This window comes from Periophthalmus magnuspinnatus, chromosome 1 (assembly GCF_009829125.3).
Source record: "Periophthalmus magnuspinnatus isolate fPerMag1 chromosome 1, fPerMag1.2.pri, whole genome shotgun sequence".
NCBI classification, from domain to species: domain Eukaryota; kingdom Metazoa; phylum Chordata; class Actinopteri; order Gobiiformes; family Gobiidae; genus Periophthalmus; species Periophthalmus magnuspinnatus.
Genome location: NC_047126.1, coordinates 7,328,757 through 7,351,636, shown reverse-complemented (window position 1 = coordinate 7,351,636; position 22,880 = coordinate 7,328,757).

The window sequence follows — 22,880 nt, the reverse complement described above, 5'->3', positions numbered from 1 at the left end:
TGGGTTAGCGTAGCATGGCTAAGGGGGCGCGGCGAGGCGGGGTGCTCATGTCTCCAGGGGCCACGCTCGCCTCTGATTGGTGGAGCCGCTCCTCTCTGCGTTCCCCATGGCGCCGTGTGCTGCTGGTGGTGCTGGTGTGTAGAGCGCGCCCTAGAGGTAGAAGAGAGAAGAGGAAGCAGATGTCAGAACCAAATAAAGATAGCGTTATGTAACAGGATAACGGAGGGGAGAAATGCTTGTACGAGAAACTGCGCAAGGAGTCGCCTTAACTTGCAGATAGAGGACACATGTTCTCAGTGTATGAACAGGCCTCAGAACCTCCAGAATTCACTCACTGAGCTGCAGAGTCCGCACTAGCACTGATTCATGATTGGCTGCAGGTGCTAGAGATCAGAGAGGGTGATTTTAGCTTCATTTCTAAACTGCTTTTCGTTGTAGAAACTGGCTACCTAAATCGTGTTAGTTATCGTTTTCTGATTGGATATTGATACTTTGCAGTGCTGGAGATGTTCTACATGTATCTCTATGGTGGACTATTCATCAGTTACCATGGAGACACAACATGGACATTAGCAAAAACAGCCTGTTATGTTTTAAAATCATGTGAAAAGTAGAATGTATAAGGAAGAACTTTGGACCACTGCAAACTGTTTAAAATGAACTAGTTTAGTTTTACATCGTTTTAATACAGTAAAAAGCTTTTTGTTACTTTTTTTTTTCCTTGCCGAGAACAATGGATTTTCTGGGACAGTTCTCCATTTGCTTGTTTTCTGTTGATTAATTTGCTCGTCTGTTTCTCTTTCATTGTTGATTTTCTAACTTTCTGTTGGTTAAGTCAATTAAATAAAAAAAAGAAGATACAATTAGTAGAATATTTGGAGAATAAAAGGAGGAAAGAATGGGAAAAAGAGAGGGGGAGAAATGGACAAGGGGGTCGGGAGGATCGAGTGATGAAGTCAAAGAGGAGGAGAAGAGGAAGTGCACTGTTAGCATGCTAGTTGTTAGCATTACTGTGATGGCAAAACTCTCTGGTCTCTGAAAGTTGAGAAAAGTGCTTATAAACTCATCATGGTGAATAATTAGGTTTCATGAGGAATAACTTTGATCACTGCAGACCGTTTAAAATGAACTCGTTCTGTTTTGTTTTTATGTTTTTAAGACGGTAAAAATCAGGTACAGTGGCCTTTAATGCTCAATAAAGTATAAAATGTGAAGAATATTTGTCCTTTAAATGCCGTGTCTCTCAAAGTCAGCCTCCCTCAGCCGTAGAGATCACATGATTAGCTCTGGACCAATCAGGCGAGACGTGACCCTGTCCACTATCTGTGTAATTAATCAGCTCCAAATAAGAAAGAGCCTGTGAAAACCAGCTGAGGACGGAGAGAACTGCAGAGGAGGAGGAGAAGGTCAGGAGGAAGGAGGGGTGAAGAGGAGGAGAGGGAGGAAAGGGGAGGAGTAGAAGAGAGAAGGAAGAATGAGGGATGAAGACCAGAGGAGGAGGAAAGAGGGATGAAAGACCAAAGGAGGCAGAGAGGAGGAGCGAAAGGAGGAGAAGGTCAGGAGCAATGAGGGTTAAAGAGGAGGAGAAAGTGAAGAGAAAGAAATATGAGGAGAAAAAGAGGAGGAGGAGCAAGAGAAGGTCCGGAGGAACAAGTGATGAAAATGCAGAAGAGGAGGTCAGAAGGAATGAGATGGTGAAGGAGAAAAGGAGGAAGAGGAAAGAGTGAAGGGAGAAGAGGAGGTAGCAGGGAGGAAAGGAAAGGAGGGGAAAGAGCAGGAAGAGGAGGAGAAAAGGAAAAGAGAAGGAGAAAAGAAAAGGAGGTGAGGAGGGAAGGAAGAGGGAGGAGGAGAAGAAGAGAAGGGAGCAGGAAGGAAATGAGAAGAGGGGGAAGAGGAGCATGAGGAGAAAATGAGGAGGAAAGGAGGCAGTGAGAAAGAGGACCAGAGGAGGAGAAAAAAGAGGAGGGGGAAGAGAGAAAAAATGTGGTAAACAAATACAGAAGATGCAGTGGGAGAAGCCCTGACAATAACACACTGCAAAAAAAAGACTCTTCACTCTTCATCTGGGATTAAGTAGCACGGATTTATTTTATTTATAAATTATAGAAAGATAATCTGACTGTGTTTGATTTTTCTGAGCGGATTCAAAATATTTTCTCCAATTTCAGTTTGCTGAATTGTATTGTATATAGTAATAGTCGTCTATTTTCTATAAAGAAGGTAGTTCCAGTGGTGGAAGGTAACGAAATACAAGTAGTAAAGTACTGTGTTTAAGTATACATTTTTAGATATCTGTACTTTACTTAGGTACATTTAAAAGTGAATACATTTTACTTTTACTTCACTACATTTTTTTAACTGGACTGAAAAGTAAGAAGTACTTTTCATATGATTTGAGGAGTTATTTTTACTATGTTCGTGGTAACATCCTAACTAAAGTTTTTGACTACACAATATTCAAAAGAAAAAGGAAGAAATGCATTTATTCATAATTTTTTTTAAATACATTTTTAAACAATTAATTTAGACAAGTTTTGGCTAGTTTACATTATGGTTGCTAGGAAACAGTTATGAAATCACATCTAGCCTGCAGAGTGTAAATGGTCACATTCCTCAACCAAGTCACTCAAAGCTTTACATCACGGAACCTCTCACCCATTCACACACACATCCATACACCACTGTACACAGACACTGGGGACTGGGTTAAGTGTCTTGCTTAAGGACACAACGACAGCATTCATCCGTGAGTCAGTGGATCTGCCCGCTCAACCAATGATGTCTATGTCGAGAGTGGGATTTGAACCACCAACCTTTGGATCAGCTGACAACGGCTGCCCGTGTTGAACCAGGAAGTAAAATTATGAACTGCATCAAAATTAAAAGACTAGAACTAACTTTTTTTTTTTTTGTAAAATTGTAAATAGATGTACAAATATGTTTTTAAAAAGTCATACAAGTTTATATTTAGTTCTGGTAAGGATAAAATAATCCCAAATGATTACAGATTCCTCTTTTTAAATAAATTCCTGGCTGATCTCACACAGTCCCAAACCCCCCATGTGTGAGTGAAAGAGCAGGATGTGACACGTGCAGGGGGCGGGGCCAGCTCCTCTTTCCATGTTTGTAGTTTTTCAGAGTGCGGTGAAAGAACCGGCTGTGAGTGCTGGCATCTCCTCACACAGCTCATATGGTCTGATCATCTCAACATCTGCAGATGAATGAGCCCCCTCTGAACCCGCTCCAGAACACACACCAAATATTCTAATGACTCCAGACATTTGACACAGCTCTCTGAAGTCCACACCTGGGATCTGCTGATTGTCCAAACTCAGACGACTGCCAAAAAGACTTGATTAAAGAGCTGGTGTTTTACTTCTATGGGGTATTAACTGCTAACACATAACTTAGATCACCGTGTTACCTATTATTGTTTTGAAAATGGTATATTTGTCCGAAACAACGTATTAACATAAGTTTCACTTTCATTTTTGACATTTTTGAGTCTCCCCTCCCTTTGCTGTCTGCGCTAAGTCACTCCCCCTTCAGAGCACTATCACAACACATCACATTTGTATCATGTTTTTGTATATTTATGGAGAATTGTTGTATGGGAGCATGGGAGATTTAGGCTTGTGGGCGGAGCATTGCACAGAATTTTACAACTAACCATAAGAAGAGTTTGAATAGGGCCCAGGAGAGGATCCCTAGATTACTCAAACATGCACGGATGATGTATAAAACCTTCAGGCATGTTTTTTGATAAAGAAACGACGTTATAACATGGTAGAAAGCTCCAATAACGTTTTAAGGGATTTTAGGATTTTGAGATATTTCTGTACTTTTGTGTTTTCTGGAGTGAAAAGTCACACTTGGTTGTCTCCGTAGAGATGTTATTGCTTTTGCCTGGAATGTTACACTATATTCTGATCAGTTATAATGTTGTTTCCTCATCACAAACAGACCTGGAGTTGTGTTCTGTTTCATTCGCACATGTTTAACACACAAACCTGCATATTTAGGCTGAGTTTTTCCAGTCTATCCCTGTGTTTCTGTGCTGTCTTTCCTCCTCCTTCTGTGTCCTTGTCTGGAGCTGGGCGGAGACTCTGGCACCACCCACTACACACCTGCAGCCCATGAGCAATCAAGGCTGCACCTCGGGAGTACAAAGGAAACGAGGATCCTACGCACGCCGCCAGATCGTCAGTGTATCCTCCATGGTACAGTTCTGCTTGGCTCAGTCTAGTTTTTGTGATTATGGTCTTAGTACTCTGGTTGCTGGTTATTCTTTTTTTTATGTTTCTTTTGGAGTAATGGCTTCTTCGTGTCCTTTCAGCCCATGTCGTTTCACTGTGGATAATGACACACTCTTACCAGCTTCAGGCAGCATCTTCATTTTGCTTGCTTTCGTTTTTGGGTTGATCTGCACAGTCCATAATTTTCTTCCTGATATCTTGGCTGGTTTCTTTTTATTTTCCCATTATGTTGCACAAAGAATCAGTGTGTTTCAGTTGTGCTTCAAATACACTCATGAGTTTATCTCTAATTAACTCAGAAGCTTCAAAAGTCATGACATCATTATCTGGGCCGCTGAAGCCACAGCTGCCTTGGGGTAGACTGTTGAAAGTGAGTCTGCGAATCTGACCAAAACACTCACACCTCATTCACTCACACCTAATTTATACATAGGGAAAGTGTCTGCCCAAGGACACTTTTTTTAGCTGGGGTTGAACTGTTCTTCTGGTTGAGGGGGGGAATGTCGCTCCATCCGACTTCAATTCGAACCCAAATGTGATCTCCTCAGTAACAACATTATAAGAAGGACATGCAGCTCGATTCATTCGTTCATGTTAGGTGAGTCCAGGCCTGTGTGTTGAAAGCCTCTGCCCTCTGCTCCGGCAAATGTATAATAGATGGGACTGTGACTTCCTCCCTCTGAGCAGTACTGTCACACAAAACACACACGGACACACACGCACAAGCGACAGTGTTGAGTTTCCATGCTTCGTGCGGACATTACATCGACTTTCATTCATTTCCTGGAGCTTGTAGAAGCACTTCTGTGGAGTATTAACTGCTCACAGATAACACATTTAGATCACCAGGTTATCTTTTATTATTTTGAAGACCCTTGCTCCCTGTGCCAAGCCACTCCCCCTTCAGAACGCTATCACAACACAATCAGCTTCCATCCTGCTAATGAAAATACTGCACATCGCATCAGGTTCGTCAAGTTGTAGGGTATTGTTTTGTATCATGTGTTTGTATATTTATGGAAAATGGTCGTGTGGGAGCAGGATTGTACTGCTAACCGTAAGGAGGGTTTGAATAGGGCCCAGGAGAGATCGCTAGATTTCTCAAAAACATGCATGGATGACATCTAAAACATCTTCAGGCATGTTTTTGAAGAAGGAACAATGTTGTAACAAGGTAGAAAGTATATAGTAACCATAGTCACTACTTGCCTAACCTTAACCATAACCTAAACTTACCCATTTCAGAACATCCAATGATCCCATATTGTCGGATTTGCACTCGGGCTGAAAACATATGAGCCTTGAACAACATTTATGTTTTGAATGGGATTTGTATTGGTTTGTTTGGGTAGTTCTCCTCTTCTGAAGTTGTCTGCTATGGCATTGTACTTTCACATTGAACACTGGGGTTCAAGTCCTCTTCATGCCTTTGAGTGCTGCTGTAAGTGTTGTTTTATTACCCAGCATGCTTCACAGCCGACATAATTTAAATTGTGAGCAGAGAAGCTAACTTGAAACCAACAGCTCCAACAGTCCCAGAAAGAGGAGCTCCTTCTTATCTATGTCATGTGGTACATTTGAAAACTAGTTGGGATAATAAAAGTGGACATTATGCATGACTCAAACTTCTCACCTCCTGGTTAATGGCCGCTCGACCTATTGACCAATTGCACACTATTGCTGAGTCAAAGCTCCAGTCCAGAGTGTCTAAGCACAGATCTAAACCAGAGCAGACAGAGGCGGAGAGCAGTGTGTTAGCAGAAAATCAGCCAGTGGCCTCCTCCTTGACCTTGTGCACCTGCAGTCAGCAACACTGTGCGCAAAGGTAGGCTAATGCTACAAGATGTTAGCCCCATCACAACCCCCCAATCTGCATTTGTGAACAGAGCAGAGCTAGGCTAATGCTACATGCGGCATAGCGGCTAGCACTCGCGCTTCACAGCAAGAAGGTGAGTTTGCATGTGTTCCCTCTGTTTGTGAAGATGCAGAGGAGAGGGTCAGATGGAGCAGGGGACGCAGAGGAGAGGGTCAGATGGAGCAGGAGATGTAGAGGGAAGGGTCAGATGGAACAGGGGATGCAGAGGAGAGGGTCAGATGAAGCAAGGGACACAGAGGGGCGGGTCAGATGGAGCAGAGGAGAGGGTCAGAAGGAGCAGGGGGCGCAGAGGGGAGGGCCAGATGAAGCAGGGGACGCAGAGGAGAGGGTCAGATGAAGCAAAGGATCTAGAGGAGAGGGTCAGATGGAGCAGGAGATCTAGAGGAGAGGGTCAGATGGAGCAGGAGATGTAGAGGGAAGGGTCAGATGGAGCAGGGGACACAGAGGAGAGGGTCAGATGGAGCAGAGGAGACAGTAAAAACAATCCGTAAACCAGTGATGTAACAGCATTTACTAATACTTATTCTATTGTTGTATCCTTGGGCGAGACACTTCATCCACATTACTTCTAGTGTCTGTGTACTCTGCAGTATGACCTTATAAATATGGATGTAATGATTTTAAAGTGTTATGAGTTCCCAGTGGAGGTAGAACAGCACTATAAAATGTGACCATATAACATTTCCATTGGCCCATAAGCACTCGCACATGTACACACACTCTGATCCTTTGTGACTTATCCACACGAGCACAGAGTGACAGTTTAAGCCGCGTGGAGGAGGGGAGCGGGACGTCGGCTGAAATGGGGCGTGGAGATGCAGAGGGTCAAGGACAAAACAAGAAAAAACAAAACAAGAAACCACAAAGTCAACAAGATCATGCATGTCTCGCGTAGGATTGTCAAAAGTATTGAGTTGATTGTAATATTAATTGTAATTGTGAAGAAAGAGATTGAGATTGAAAAGACGTTTATCTGATCAGAGGAATGAAAATGTCTGTGTAAACCCTCAGTCGTGCAGGTCTGATCCACAGCAAAAGACGAAATTCAAATCTGTCAACTGGACAAATCGTTGTAGGAGTGAAGACGTTTCGCTGCTCATCCAAGCCGCTTCTTCAGTGTCCACCAGTAATCTGACCAGAACTGAAGAAGCGGCTTGGATGAGCAGCGACACGTCTTCACTCCTACAACAATTTGTCCAGTTGACAGATTTGAACTTCGTCTTTTGCTACAGATGAATGAAGTTACAGACGGCAGCACATGCGTTATGTTTCAAGGGAGTTTTTCCAGTACTTATAGCCCGAGAAAGGTACTATCTGTAGAAGGCTGGTCCTATAAGGAATTAATTCATTTTACATCCTGTCCGTACAAGGTCATAAATGCGTTGTTTACAGTAAGGTAGAATACGTCACTAAAAGATGCGGGTAGTCACTGGAAAGATGAATTACGAGGCTCCTTGTCAACCTTGTCAAAGTAGCACGTTCCAGTGTAGACGTCTTAAAATAAGTCTGTGTCCGTGTCGCATTCTTACTGAGAAACAATTTTACATCAATGTTCGTAGCACAGTATTCAACACAAGGTTTAAGGGTAAAACAAATAAAACAACAACAATCATGCTTTCATTAATCAATAGTGTCGAAACTAGATACTCATTTGAGCGGGTATCAGTACAAAAAAAGCTGCATTCACAGGACAGAAATGAACCTTTCCTGAACAGCTTTAGAATAATCTTGAGCTGTGTCAGATCAAGTGCCAGACCACATAGACCACATGCTAAAGTAAAATGCCACTATGAATAAGTAGGGCAAGGAGCGGAGAATAATTCTGCGGTTTTGAGCAGTTAGCCAGCAGCTCTTTTTCTATTCATTTCAGATCAATGTTGTGGTTTGCAGTGAACAATAAATAAAATAATAGATCTTGTTTGGAATGTAATCTCCTCCCATCCATCTGAAAAGCGGTGCGTTCACGGCCCCTCTGGCTCCTCAGCTCTGACGGAACGCTCTGGAATAACGCCTGTCTCTGCTGCGATCGTTGCCTCTGGGTGTATGTGTGTGCGCCTGTGTGTGTGGACAGCTTTTTATCACACTGTGGGGACCAAAATATGTATACACAGTCAGAGAAAAAGGACATAAACCCTGTATTATTAGATCCAACAACATGGTTTAAAAAAATAGAAAGTTAAATACATACTTCAGAACATTCTTCATGGATATAGATATGTTTTATGCTATAGTGTCAGCCTAAGGAACAACATTTTCATGGAAACAAGCAGGATGAGGCTCTCCTCCAGGCCAAACAAGAGTCAGGTTTGTGGAGATGCAAGCCCTCTCACAGTAAAGACACATGTTTTACAATGCAGTAAAATCATCCAAAATAGAAAAACATGTCCGATAATCTGAAAATGTACGTTAGCACGCTAGTTGTTCTTAGCTTTAATAATTAGGATGCTCAGAATGCATAAGTTAAGTGAGGAATAACTTTGGACAACTGCAAACTTTTTAAATTTAACTAGCTCATTTCACATTTAACAGTAAAGCTCAGGTGCAGCACTTTTAAGCAAGGTTAAGGTTAGGATCAGCCTCCAAGAAATGAATGGGAGCCAATGTAATGTCCCCAAGAAGCATGGAAACCCAACATGAGTGTACGTGCGTGTGTGTATGCGTCGTGTGCGTATGTCTGTGTGCGTGCGTGTGACGTGTGCGCACAGCCGAATAACTGACACCTCCATAATAGAAACATGTCCCCGCGCTGTCAGAGTAGACCACACACATTTTCCTGCTGTCATGTCTTCATCAGGACGCGCCCATCCAGAACACAGCACAGCGCCCCCTCCCTTCTCTACACTCTCATGACTCACATCAAGTTGTAGTTTGGATTGGTACAGTTTAAAGGAGATGTACTTTCTCTAGGCTCATCACTTAAATTTTAAGATTTAAAGAAAAACTGTGAACTTTAAACTTCTATTGATCAATTTTCCAAGAAATAGAAAAAGATGGATAATACTCAGTTACATGTAATCAGTTACTATTTGAGTATCTTTTTAAAGAGATTGTAGTTTTTAGAGTACTTTTCTAGCAGCATGTCTTTACTCATACTTGAGTAATATTTTTATTGAAGTAACAGTGCTCTTAACTGAGTAAAAGCTGTGGTTCCTCTTCCCACTGTGAGTCTACAAATAACTTGAGCTTTACGTTAACAATATGAAATGATTTGAATTTCTTGCAGCGCTTCTCCAGATATGATTTAGAGTAGTCTCATTTTTGTGTCTATCCTTTGAAAATGCCAGATTTTATACAATTGTTCTATTTTCTTCCGCTTATCTGGGGGCAGCAGTCTAATCAGGGACTCCAGACTCCTCTCACCCCAGACACTTCCTTGAGCTCCTCCGGTAGGACCCCAAGGTGTTCTCAGGCCAGCCGAGAGACATAGTCCCTCCAGCGTGTCCTGGGGCTTCCCTGGGGCCTCCTCCCAGTGGAACATACCCAGAACACTTCCCCAAGGATTCATTCAGGAGGCATTCAGAACAGATACATGAGCCACCTCAGCTGCTCCTCGCCACGTGGAGGAGCAGCAGCTCTACTGAGCTCCTCACTCTAACTCTAAGGGAGAACCCAGCCACCCTGCAGAGGAAACTCATTTTGACTTGGACCAGATTACATTAACTTAAAATCACAAATTAGGTGTTGCGTCCTGACAGTTACTCTTTAAGTTACTCTTACTGCACCCGGATGAATATATGTGCTAGAGTTGAGCAGTACACAAATAATAAATATATGTGCTAGTATAGAGCAGTACACAGATGAATATATGTGCTAGAGTTGAGCAGTACACAGATGAATATATGTGCTAGAGTTGAGCAGTACACAGATGAATATATGTGCTAGAGTTGAGCAGTACACAGATGAATATATGTGCTAGAGTTGAGCAGTACACAGATGAATATATGTGCTAGAGTTGAGCAGTACACAGATGAATATATGTGCTAGTGTAGAGCAGTACACAAATGAATATATGTGCTAGAGTTGAGCAGTACACAGATGAATATATGTGCTAGTGTAGAGCAGTACACAGATGAATATATGTGCTAGTGTAGAGCAGTACACAGATGAATATATGTGCTAGAGTAGAGCAGTACAGACGAGGCTGATCCTGAGCAGAGGCTGATGTGTGGATGAGTCTCGTGAGAGTTCATTAACACTATGACAGCACCAGTGACAGATGGAGTGTGCACTTCAGCACCACGGACAGCTCCACAGTCCATATGTTCTAATGCCACGTCTGTCTCAGAATGCACACACATAGCAGCAGTGTTGACTATAATATCTCTATATGTACTTTTTTTGCTGACTAATATTAATAGTAACTAATTACATGAAAACTCTGACTTCAAGCAGCCCTACTGTGCTTGTGTCAGCTCTATAGTTATAATCTACGACACCCGTGGATCATTATGTTGTTTTTAAATGCACATTTTAAATCGCAATATTCATCTAAAATGACTTAATAAAGAAACTGCTGAGCTCTGGGTTGGAAAACAGAGGTGCTTAAAGAGAGATGCAGATGGATCGCTGTAGATCACACTAACAAGCTGCAGATTTTTTTAAATTGGTACCAAAATGACTATGGGATACTGCTGAATCCTACATATTTCACTGATTAAGAAAATAAAATTGGAGAACAAACTAAGTACGTGTAACAGGAGCTGATGGGGGCAATGACATCTTGAACACAGGAGAATAAAGACTCAAACATGCATGAATCTGAGTGTAAGTTAGGGTTGTCAAAAGTATCAAAAATCAGATACTAATCGATACAGCAACTAGTAATGAAACTAGATACTCATTTGAGCAAGTATCGATGCTAAAAATGTCACATTCCCAGGTGAAAGCATGTTTTTTGTTTTATTACTTTTAAACTTTGTGTTGAAAACTGTGTGCCTTAAACACTGAGGTGAACTTGTTTCTCAGTAAGAATGCGACACTTGCTTATTTTGAGATGTCTACACTGGCACCTGCTACTTCGGTTACATGATACAGTTCTTCATCTTCAGGTTGTAACATCTTTTCAGTGACAACACGCATCCTTTTAGTGACACATTCTACCCCACTGTACACTGCTAATGGTAAAGAGCTGTGTAAAATGAGTTAAGTCCTTAATGGGACCTGCCTTCTATTGATAGAGCTATATCAGAACAACACTATATCAGAACTTGAGCTATATCAGAACAAGTATAAGACACATAGACACGTATACGCCCATGGACCATTGTGGAATCTACCTGGATGACTCAGAGATTACACCGATATAAGGCTACATGGGAATATAAAAGAAAGTACTATGATTTAATGTTGAAAATCACATTCTACTGTCTAAAGCAGAGTGTTTTTTATCATCATCATGGTATCGGAATCAGTATCAAGCATCGAGTCTATTCCTTAGTATTGAATTCGTCTTTGATATCTTAGTATTGTGATGAGACTATTCTGGAGTGAGTGTAACTCTTGGAGAGGCTTTGACAAGATTGTACTACAAAATACACATGCATGCAACTATTATTATTCTATGAGCTGAGCGGGGGAGTATGCAGTTTCCTGGTACATGTGTCAGTGCAGAGACAGGCTCAGAGAGGCTGTGGGAAGTGTCTGGGGAGAGGCAGTACATGTCTCCAACTCGTACAAAAACGTAAACAACTGCTCCGGAGGGAATACAGCTTTAAACGTCAAAACAAAAACACACCAGAATACTTTTGACCACTGGCTGTGTTTCATGACAGAGCTTGAACCTCTGACATGGGTGATCTTTGTACTATTGATCTGCGTTAAAGATACAGTATTATGCAAAATCGACTTTTTGGAGCTCTCTACTGTGTTATAAAACTGTTCCCTCATCAAAAACGTGTTTGAAGAGGCTTTAGATGTCATCCACTCATGTTTGAGTAATCTAGCAATGTCTCGTAGGCCCTGTTCGAACCCTTTTTTATGGGTTAGGGTTAGTTAGGAGAGCAAAAAGAAGTGGGATTGTTACATGTTGATATGTTGCTTTGGGTGAATATAGCATTTTCAAACCAATAAAAGGAAACATGGTGATCTAAATATGTTATTTGTTACAGTTAATATTCAAAGAAACTGTAATACTACCTCTTTAAACTAAAATTAATCTAAAACACATAATTTCAGGATATTTTTTCTCACTAAAAGAATGTCCACATACAGACTTAGTCCTGCTTGATTTCAGGACAGGTTCAGCTGCACATCACACAATCTGAAGCTAACACTTAAAACATAATAATACAAAATTCAGAGGGTTTTTTTTTTGGAGTAAAGACCTTGAGAAAAAATGATAACATAGTAGCACCGCCTTAAAAATCGATTCATGGGGCCAATGGAAGCCCGACCTTTTAAAAAATCGATGTGAAAATCTGAAACTGCCTGAAAAAAGATGATGACCCAACATGTAAAAACTTATATTATGGCCTCGCACCACACTGTACAGGAAGTCAACCATATTGGATCAAACCTGGGAATGACAAAAGTGCAGACGGTCGTGCTTAGGACATCTCCTCTAACAGTTCTCATCAAAAACACTTCAGATTTGGACTAAAGACCAGATGTACATGCAAAAACGTCTACCATGTGCACGCAAAATGCAGCAAAGCATAGTGGTGTTTAGTCCCTCATTAAAAATATGCTTTTAGTATTAGATTGCTCAAGGACTCTTCCATTTTAAACTTCATATTTTGCAGTGAAGGAGCTTTGCAAATGTTACTGGACAATTTGTGCTATTCATTCCTTGATGCAATTTACTGAAAACTGCAAAACAGAGACACATCCACGTGAGTCTTTAAACTGTAAACACTGTACAGAGGTTATTGTTATGGCCATAGTAAAACCCCATCTATTTGTCCCATATGTCCCTCCCTCGGTGTGAAGACTCCCAGAGGAGCTGTGACGCATTCCTCACTGTCAGAGGAACCTTGACTGACCTCATCTTCTGTTCATCCTTCACCAACATCACCTGTCCAACTGCAGTCGCCATGGTGACACCACACGAAACGCACGCATAATACCATTTCTGTAAATCTTTAAATAAACAAAACAAACATTATACCCGGATGCCTCTCCTATTGTCCACGCTGAAAGGTTTATGCTTTTTGGAGGAAGAAGGTACAGCGTGTACAGCTCGTATTAGGGAACAGAGACACGTGATTGTGCTTGAGTGTGGCCTTGATCCACGGCACAAGCACAAACTCACAATTCAACTCTCGGCTGTTCCATGTTCTAAAATTTCTATGTTTGGCCTTAAATAACTTTTACTTCCCATTGTATCTGTGGAAATGTTATTGCTCTGCCTGTTTTGTTCCAAAGTATAGCGTAAAACTTGTCCGATAATACGCAAAATTGACTCTAGAATGTTGTTAACTCATCAAACACAGACCTGGAGCTGTGTTTTGTTTCAGTCACACATGTTTATTTATTAGCTCCTTTGACCTTTTGTTCCGTAGAGATTGGCAATTCCAAGACTGAAATTATCCAAATGATTCTAATGCAGGTATGTGGAACACTTCCTTTATTACCACGTGACATCACAAGGTGGAACAGAGTGTTTTCTGATTGAGAGAAGAACTAAATATGCAGGGTTTGTGCGTTAAACACGTGTGAATGAAACAAAACACAACTCCAGCTCTGTTTGTGATAAGGAAATAACATTATAACATAGATTAGAAAGAAAAAAAACATAACATGGGACCTTTAAACTCCATGGAGACAAACGAGTGCAAACTATTAAAAACTGTTGTTAAAAAAATACAGAATTAAAGTTTAAAGAGTTGGTATTACACTTTTATAGGGTATTAACAGCTAGCACAAAACATATTCAGATCACATATGTAGAATCCTACTGCTAACCATAAGGAGGGTTTGAATAGAGCCCAGGAGAGATCGCTAGATTATTCAAACATGCATAAATGACTCTTTAGACATGGTAGAAATGTCCAAAAAGTCAATTTTGCATAATACCTCCTCCTCCTCTTTAAATAGTAAAAATTGTAATAGAAAAACATGCAGCATAAATAAATGTAATACCATGAGTTTGGCAGAGCTATAGCATCTCCATGGAGACAAGCAGATTAAAAATTCAGGTTTGAACATTTTAGCCTTGTGTCTGTGAGATCTGCTGTTAAAGCGAACAATGGAGAAACCTTCAAGATATAACAGAATATGAATTTGTCTTTAGGAAACGGTCATATTCAGAAAACGCACATAACCTTTTCATACTGTTGTTGTTTTATTCGGCAAAACACTTCACCCACGTTGCCCAGAGGAGTTGATGGCACAGATTGGTATCCTCACTTCCAGACTGTATTTATAAATGTACATGGCTAACCTGCTAGCTGCCGCGTTCCAAACAGGAAGTGAGCACGGACGCGCTTCTGGCTCCTTCGACTCTAGCTCCAATTCACTTTACATTGAAAAACCTCACCTCTCTCTGTAACTGCTGCTGTCAGACTCGTCATTTTAGTCTTAAAGTGTTCGTATTAACCCGCTCTACGTGATCCTGGCGCTTTTATTTCGCTATTGTCTCCTTAAATCAAGATATGTACATTAATAACAGACAAATCAGGCGCCTTCTTTCCTCAGGTTTGATTGACAGCGCCTACTCTCTGCAAAACCAGTGATGTGGGTTTGAAAGGGTCGTTACCTTCAACAGCCTCGCTCCAGATTGGCTCTTTGGTTGCTATGATACCCGTAGTTGTAATTCCACATATGAAACTCAGCTCCAAATTCGTCCCTATAACTGCTAGACTCGATGAGCTTCACTTGACTGGAGCTGAATGCTTACTTAATCCACTTTTTTATAGTTTATGGTCTATCCCGAGGCGTTTCTATTTCATTTTATGTGAGGTTATTACGTTATTGAAGTTGTAGTTAAGCGGCGCAAAAGTGTAAAAAAAAAAAAAAAAACAGGAATCAGGCTTGAAATGCTTCGAATACGTCTGCGTTTGTGTACTTTTACCGCTGTTACTACCACGGGAAGGTGAGCAGTTCAAATGTATCACCATGTCATTGCTGTGATCCCATTATTATCTATACAGGGCGCGGGTCAGCCTCACAGTACACACTCGGCTACACCCCTAATGAGGCGGCGCGCATCATCAGACTGGCCGAGCGCGGTGGCGGCGGGGCATCATGGGAAACGCGGTCCCTCATTATCCCTGCTGTTGCCGCTGTAGTGTGGATGTGACAGCAGTGACAAACAGCCGCGCGGTCACCAGCTCATCATGTGCGGCATTCACCCCGGACCGGTGAGCCGAGGTCACATGACGCGCAGTCACATGACCGGGGCTGACATCTGATGAGGAGTCGGTCAGGCAGAGGAGAAACAAAACGTGTCTGCAACAGCATGTCTGACAAGGGAGGCGTTCACAGTCTATTTTAAAGGCGCGGTACCTGTTTTTTGTCTTAAAGGGCCCGTATTACACTATTTTCTGATCCGTTATAATGTTTCCTCATCACAAACAGACCTGGAGTTGTGTTTTGTTTCATTCACACATGTTTAACACACAAAATCTGCATATTTAGACTCAGTTCTTCTCTCAAGCAGAAAACACTCCACCTTGTGATGTCATGTGGTAATACAGGAAGTGCTCCATTGTGTTTTTAAACTCCACACACCTTCACTTGAATCTTTTGGATAATTTCAGTCCTGGAATTTCCAATCTTTACCGAACAAAATGTAAAAAACTGTTGTTAACATGAAAACTACCACTACATGACATCACAACGTGGTAAAGAACATTTTGAGCTTTGGACATTTAGACTGATCAATGAACAAGGATTACTCAAACATGTGTAAATGACAAAAAAACCAAAACTTTGGGTATGTTTTTGATGAGGAAACAACATTCTAACGTGACTTAAAGCTCTCAAGAATCTATTTTGTGTAATATTAATATAGGAGCTTTTAAAAACATGATCCTAAAGGTCCTATATTACGTAAAAAAACTGTCTCTTTTGAGCTTTAAGTCATGTTAGAAAATTGTTACCTCATCAAAAACATACCTGGAGTAATCCTTTATTACTACATTTTACCTTTAGTTCAGTAGAGATTAGATTCTAGTGAAGGTGTATGGAGTTTAAAAACACAGTGGAGCACTTCCTGTATTACCACATGAGTGTTTTCAGTTTGAGAAAAGAGCTCACCCTAAATCTGCAGGGTTTGTGTGAATGAAACAAAACACAACTCCAGGTGTTTATTTGATGGAAACAATTTTATAACATAGATCAGAAAATAACCTAATGTGGCCTTATGGATTCTGAACATCCGCGATTACAATAAACTCTTTATAATTAGATCTAGGGCGATAACACGATAACACATTTTGAAGTGCGATAAATTGCTAAAGAAAATAAAGACGATAAACGATAATATTAAAACTAATCTATAGCACTGACACAATAACTCTAAAGCAGGATTATTCCTAAAAACGACTCTAAATATATGATTAAAAACACAAACTGAAGTAAAGAAACAGCAGAATAAAACAGTTTAGCAGTTTAGTTTGTGTCTATGATGAATTATTTAAGTTATTTGTTCAACCTTCCACAGAAATCTAACAAGAAAGTACAGTAAAAGAACAAAAACTCCTCCACAAGTGCAAAGGAAAAGTTATATAATTATTAAGAAACAGAGATCTGGCATTTTGTGGCTGGCTTTGACGTGAAAATGTGAATGGTAGTGGAGGTGAAAGAATCCGAGGCGCTCTTTTGTAGAAAAAATCAAAAGTCCTTGGTCTTTGAGACACGGACCAGCCACCAGCCACCGCTTTTCCGCACCTTTGTCTTCATCAAGGTTTAGAAGTAAAATGACCAGTTGACTCCTTTCTTACAGTGCTACGTGAGGTCATGTGACTGCAGACATGTGACCCAAAAGACCCAGCGCAAACCCAAGACACAACCATCAAAAAGAGAAGCGTGATGCAAGGTCATGGTCACGTTTTTATACAGCGCTTTTCCACCTTCAAGGTTCAAAGCGCTTTACATCAAGGAACCACTCACCCATTCACACACTCGTTCATAGTGTCAGTGTGCACAGACGCTGGGGACGAGCGGGTTCAAATGTTTTACCCGAGGACACTGAAGCTCCTGATTTCACCGAAGATTCTCAGGAGAACTCCAGGACTCTCTAAAAATGGTCCAAACTAAGTCAACTATTATTATCTTACTATGGTAACTGTTCTATGACATTTTTAGAAACAGCAATTACAACTGAATCTGTGTTGCTGGAGCCTTAACCTGCAGAAAGAGGATGGACATACAAGTTTTTACTCGTTCTTTTACTCGTATAAACAGCATATTGAACTTATTTTGCTTCTTAAAAATGCTTCTAAACCGCATTCTCTTTGTGGTAGCACTTCTGGTTAAGCAGGAGTCCCATTCATTTCAATGGAGAATTTGGAAAAGGTTTTGACGCTAAAATCTGATATAAAGTAGGTTTATATACAACCCCAATTCTGATGAAGTTGGGACGTGGTGTAAAACTTCCAAAAAAAAAAAGAATACAATGATTTGCAAATCCTTTTCAATCTATATTGAACTGAATAAACTACGAAGACGTGATATTTAATGATCAAACTGATAAAGTTTATTGATTTTTTTTGCAAATATTCACTCATTTTTAAGAGATGTGATGTTTGTGAAGGAGTCGGCTCTTTTGAACGGTTCCTTAAAGTGAATGATTACAACCGGATCTCATTTTTCTGCATTTTTACACTGCGTAACAATGAACCAACACAAGACTCAGCTCAAAAGCAAAGCAGGAGACGCGAGTGAGAGCTTTGTGCAATATAGATAATACGTATAATAATAGTTAAATTTTAATTATCATCGATATAGTGCAGCATTTTATTTAGCATAATTCCAAAGGGTAAACACACTCCCACTCTCAGTTTGAACTAATTTAAACACATCCGAGCCTTGGTAGATAAAATGAGTTCTCACATTGGCTATTGTCATATAAATAAATAGTAAAAGAGCCAGTCGTTTGAAATAAATGGATCCAAAAAATAAAAATAAAGTAAAAAATAATAATAATAAATCAATCAATCAATCAGCAAGAGCCCAAAACACCAAGTTATAACATAAATAACTTGACCATCATGTTTTTGTAATTAAGAATTTGATATGTGTCTACCTTGTATCTCAGGGACACAGGTCGGTCGTGTTTATGAAATTTAAAATCAAAATCTTGCAAACAGGTTCATTAAAACAGTATTTCTTTGCTTATACGACAGCAGTTTGTCAGAAGGTAGCGGCACTTCATTTGAACAGATACTTTTGGCACATAACCAGTAAAAGTCCATAAAGCGCTCAAAACAAAGTGGGTAACCAGCCTCGGAATTAGCAACTGGACTGTGTGTATTAGAAGCGACGGTAGCTCAGTTTGTAGTGTGTTTGTCCATTGATCAGAAGGTTGTTGGTTCAAATCCCACCCCAACATTACCAGGAGAGTGGCCCGATCCACTGACCTGCAGGTTAGTGGTGCGATTCCAGCTTCCACAGTTAAGTTTTGTGTTTGTGTCCTTGAGGAAGACACTTAACCCCCTTTTGTCCCCACTGTCTGCGTACGCTGGATCCTTGATGTGAAGTGCTTTGAGTTCGTCGAAGGCGGAAAAGCGCTATATAAAAATGTGACCATTAATTTACAAAAAGCATTGCTCGAGGATATAAGAATTTTCACTGTTGAGCTTGAATCTTAACCTATTTGCTCTGTGTTGACTCTCAGTTTTACAATAGCCTGATCCGGCCTGAGCATGTTTCTTGTTTTTTTTTTTAACCCTTTTTATTCTCTCCAAAAGCCACAGAAATTATCACTATGACAACACACAACACAGAGCTTCGGAGCGTCCTAGTGCCTCCGTGCTGTTGTCTTCCTGTTCTGATGTGGGCACAGGCAGAACACGTACAAAACTCATTCATTAAATTCATTTCATAACTATTAAATGGCGCATGATTGTATATTTATCCCTTGTTAGGATCATTTAGCGTCATAATAAACAGTTTGAGTGGCTGGTGAATATTCATAAGGTGTGCTCATACTCATCTCTCAAAGCTGTAGTCCTCTTCCAGAAAGATGGAAGAGAATTTCATTACATAAATTGCTTAGGTTTATGTAAATTACCAGTCATAAGCAATCACTTTGTATTTACTTGACACGGACCTCTTCTGCGAGATCGAGTTTTCAGAGCCTTTAACCGCGTTATCGCTGTTTTCCCTTCTCATTTGCCCTTTGAAGCTGTATTTGGAGTGATTTGTGCGTGTTTCAGCAATCTTCAAACGCTTATTTTCAAGACGCCATTTTACCGATCTTCCCCCGTTTCCGGTACACGCCCACTGCTCTGTACTTACTTCATTCTCCAAAATAAATCTGCTATTCTCTTATGCGATGTAGCTATCCATAGAAGAGGGCGAAAGCTACACGGCTCTTTGTTGTGAAGACGTTTACGGCGACGTCAGCTCGCATTGGACACCGCAGTTTCTTTTATTAAATCGTTTCAGATGAATATTGTGATTTAAAATGTCCAAATGAAAACATAATGATCCACGGGTGTCATAGATTATAACTGTATAGCAAACACAAGCACAGTATGTCTTTAAAAATATATATACTGTGATTAAGAACTGGTCTAAGATGACAGAACTACAGTGTGTGGGGTATAAATGTAGTGGTGAAAATTATACAGAATAACAGACAGAAGGGTCCTGATTCATTTTTGCTTAGAAAACGGGCCTGGAAATGACTGTAATGCATGATCTGAAATAATTTAGTGTTCTGCTGTTTGGATCTACCACACATCATGTCATTCCTTTGCCTATAGAATGTTCCACAGTATGGCATTCAACTCCATGAAGACAAAAACGTGGCACCAGTAGACCAAGTTACAGATCAGCTTTGAAAACCAGTACAAATGCATGGTTTTCATGGGATTTTTGAGAAACAAAAACACCTAAAAAATAAAAAATAAAGCTGGACACAGTGAAATGTCTAGATCCATCTTTGTTAACTGCCACGGCCAAAGAGCCAGGGTCCGGTCTCAAACCAGCACCCGCAGATCCTACACATGTGATGAAAGCACTACACTATTGGGAACACAGGACATAATAACGCTTAAAGCTTTTAGTCTTGAGGTCTCCCTCCGCACACAAACAAGTTGAATCGGTGCTACCTGTGAAGAACACGGCATGCTGGGTAATAACAGCTACAAGACTCTGGTGCATGTGCCCAGCAAGAGCCCAACCCTGGTCCTGGAAGCTCAAATCGAGTGTCTTACCAGGTGCGTCGTGGTGTTGTGTTTATATCACATGTCTGAGAAACCTGAAGTTGCAAGGATGAGACCAGCCTTTGCTCTTTGTCTAGTTTATTTTACTAAATTCAGACCAAGGAGTAGTTTCCTTTCATGCCTGGCCGTTTCAACTGCTCACTAGCGCTCTTTGTCGTCTGATTTAAACAGGTTTTGGCGCCATCTTCCTACCGGTGGAGGCAGAACGACAGCCCCATCTGCAGTCCGACTTCTTCAGGACAGTATCCCAGGTGTGTGAGAGTAAAAAGGTCCCCTCGTCCCGGTTTAAAGTCTCGTGGGCACGTTTCTGTATTTTGATTGCCTCCTTAATCCAGTTGTGGTGCTTGTTGTCCTCTGTGCCAATGATGTTTGCTCCGTCCCAGTCCATAATGTGGTTTTCTCTTTTGCATGGGTCAGAAATGGCTGATTTGAGTTGATGCTCGTGTGCGTTGCCTTTGCTGTTTTCTTCTCACGTTCTGTCCTATGTTCTTTCCTGTGTCTAGTTGTTATTGTTGCTTTATTTGGTGGGGATGAAAGGATATAATAAATGCTGTAAACACGCCTGATTGTAGCTATGTGCTCTTTACCATCCACTAAGAGCACGCTAAGAACACATTAAGACCAGGCTAAGAGCACGAATAAGAGCTTGGAACATCTTAAGAAGGCTATAAGGACGCTCTAAGAGGATACTATGTACACACTCACAACAAACTGAGAACAAGCTAAAGCTAAAAACACGCTAAGAGTACGATATGGCAGGTGTCCGCTCCGTGTGCAGAGGACAAAGTCAGCTGAAGGACGCGCTGTGGCATGAAACGTTTTCATTTGTACAGACCAGGGCCAATTTCATGTATCACAAATGAGGCTAGCAACGAGGAGTAAACCAGGACTAAACCAGGACTAAACCAGGATTGAACCAGGGCTAAACCAGGGCTAAACCAGGACTAAACCAGGGCTAAACGAGAGCTAAATCAGAGCTAAACCAGGGCTAAACCAGAGCTAAATCAGAGCTAAACCAGGAGTAAACCAGGAGTAGATCAGGACTAAACCAGGGCTAAATCAGGTCTAAACCAGGACTAAACCAGGGGTAAACCAGGGCTAAACCAGCACTAAACCAGGGCTAAACCAGGAAAAAGAGCAGGACTAAACCAGGATTAAACCAGGACTAAACCAGGACTAAACCAGGACTAAATCAGGGCTAAAACAGGACTAAATCAGGGCTAAACCAGGACTAAACCAGGGCTAAATCAGGAAAAAGAGCAGGACTAAACCAGGATTAAACCAGCACTAAACCAGGGCTAAACCAGGACTAAATCAGGGCTAAAACATGACTAAATCAGGGCTAAATCAGGGCTAAATCAGGGCTAAATCAGGGCTAAACCAGGGCTAAACCAGGGCTAAACCAGGACTAAATCAGGGCTAAAACATGACTAAATCAGGGCTAAATCAGGGCTAAATCAGGGCTAAATCAGGGCTAAACCAGGGCTAAACCAGGGCTAAACCAGGGCTAAACCAGGGCTAAACCAGGGCTAAACCAGGAAAAAGAGCAGGACTAAATCAGGATTAAACCAGGACTAAACCAAGACTAAACCAAGGCTAAACCAGGGCTAAAACAGGACAAAGAGCAGGACTAAACCAGGAATATACCGGAACCAGACCAGGACTAAACCAGGCTTAGAGCAGGACTGGAGCAGGAGTAAAACAGACACATTTTACTTCATAATTGTAACCATTCAGATTCCACCTTGTTTTCGATTGCGTTTGCCTCCTGCTGTTTTTAAATTCACAGCGGAAATAACAAATATTAAAATCTGACATAACTGCGTTTGTGTTGTGATCTTTTCCGTATGAATAATGAGATATCGGCTCACACTCGTTCACAAACCTCACTGACAAAATGGTGTTTCTTCTCATCAGGACAAAATGAGAATGAGAATATGTGTGTGTGTAGAGAAAGAAAGAAAAGTAGGACTATCCCCCTCTCTTCTTTCTTTTTTTCTTTTTTTCTCAAGAGGTGAGAGAAGGGTAGAGAGAAGAGAAATAAATACAGAGCTAGACGGGGGAAGGGGAGTAGAGAAAGAGGAAAGGGAAAGAGGAAGAGAGAGATTGGCAGAAATAGAAAGGAGAATGTGATAGTGACAGTTATAGAGATGGGAGGGATTAGAGAAAATAAAAGGAGGAAAGGGAGAGGGGGTGGCAGGGAGAGACAAAGAAAGAAAGAAGGAGTGAGAGAGGGGGTACAAAGAAGAAAAATAAATATAGAGATAGACGGGGGAAGAATTAGAGTAGAGGAAGAGGAAAGGGAGGCAGAAAGAGAGGAAAGAGGAAGAGAGAGGTTGACAGATAGGGAGAGTGAGAGAGAGGGGGGGGAGTGTGAGGGAGTGAGAGAGAGTGAGGAAGAGAAGTGAGAGAAAG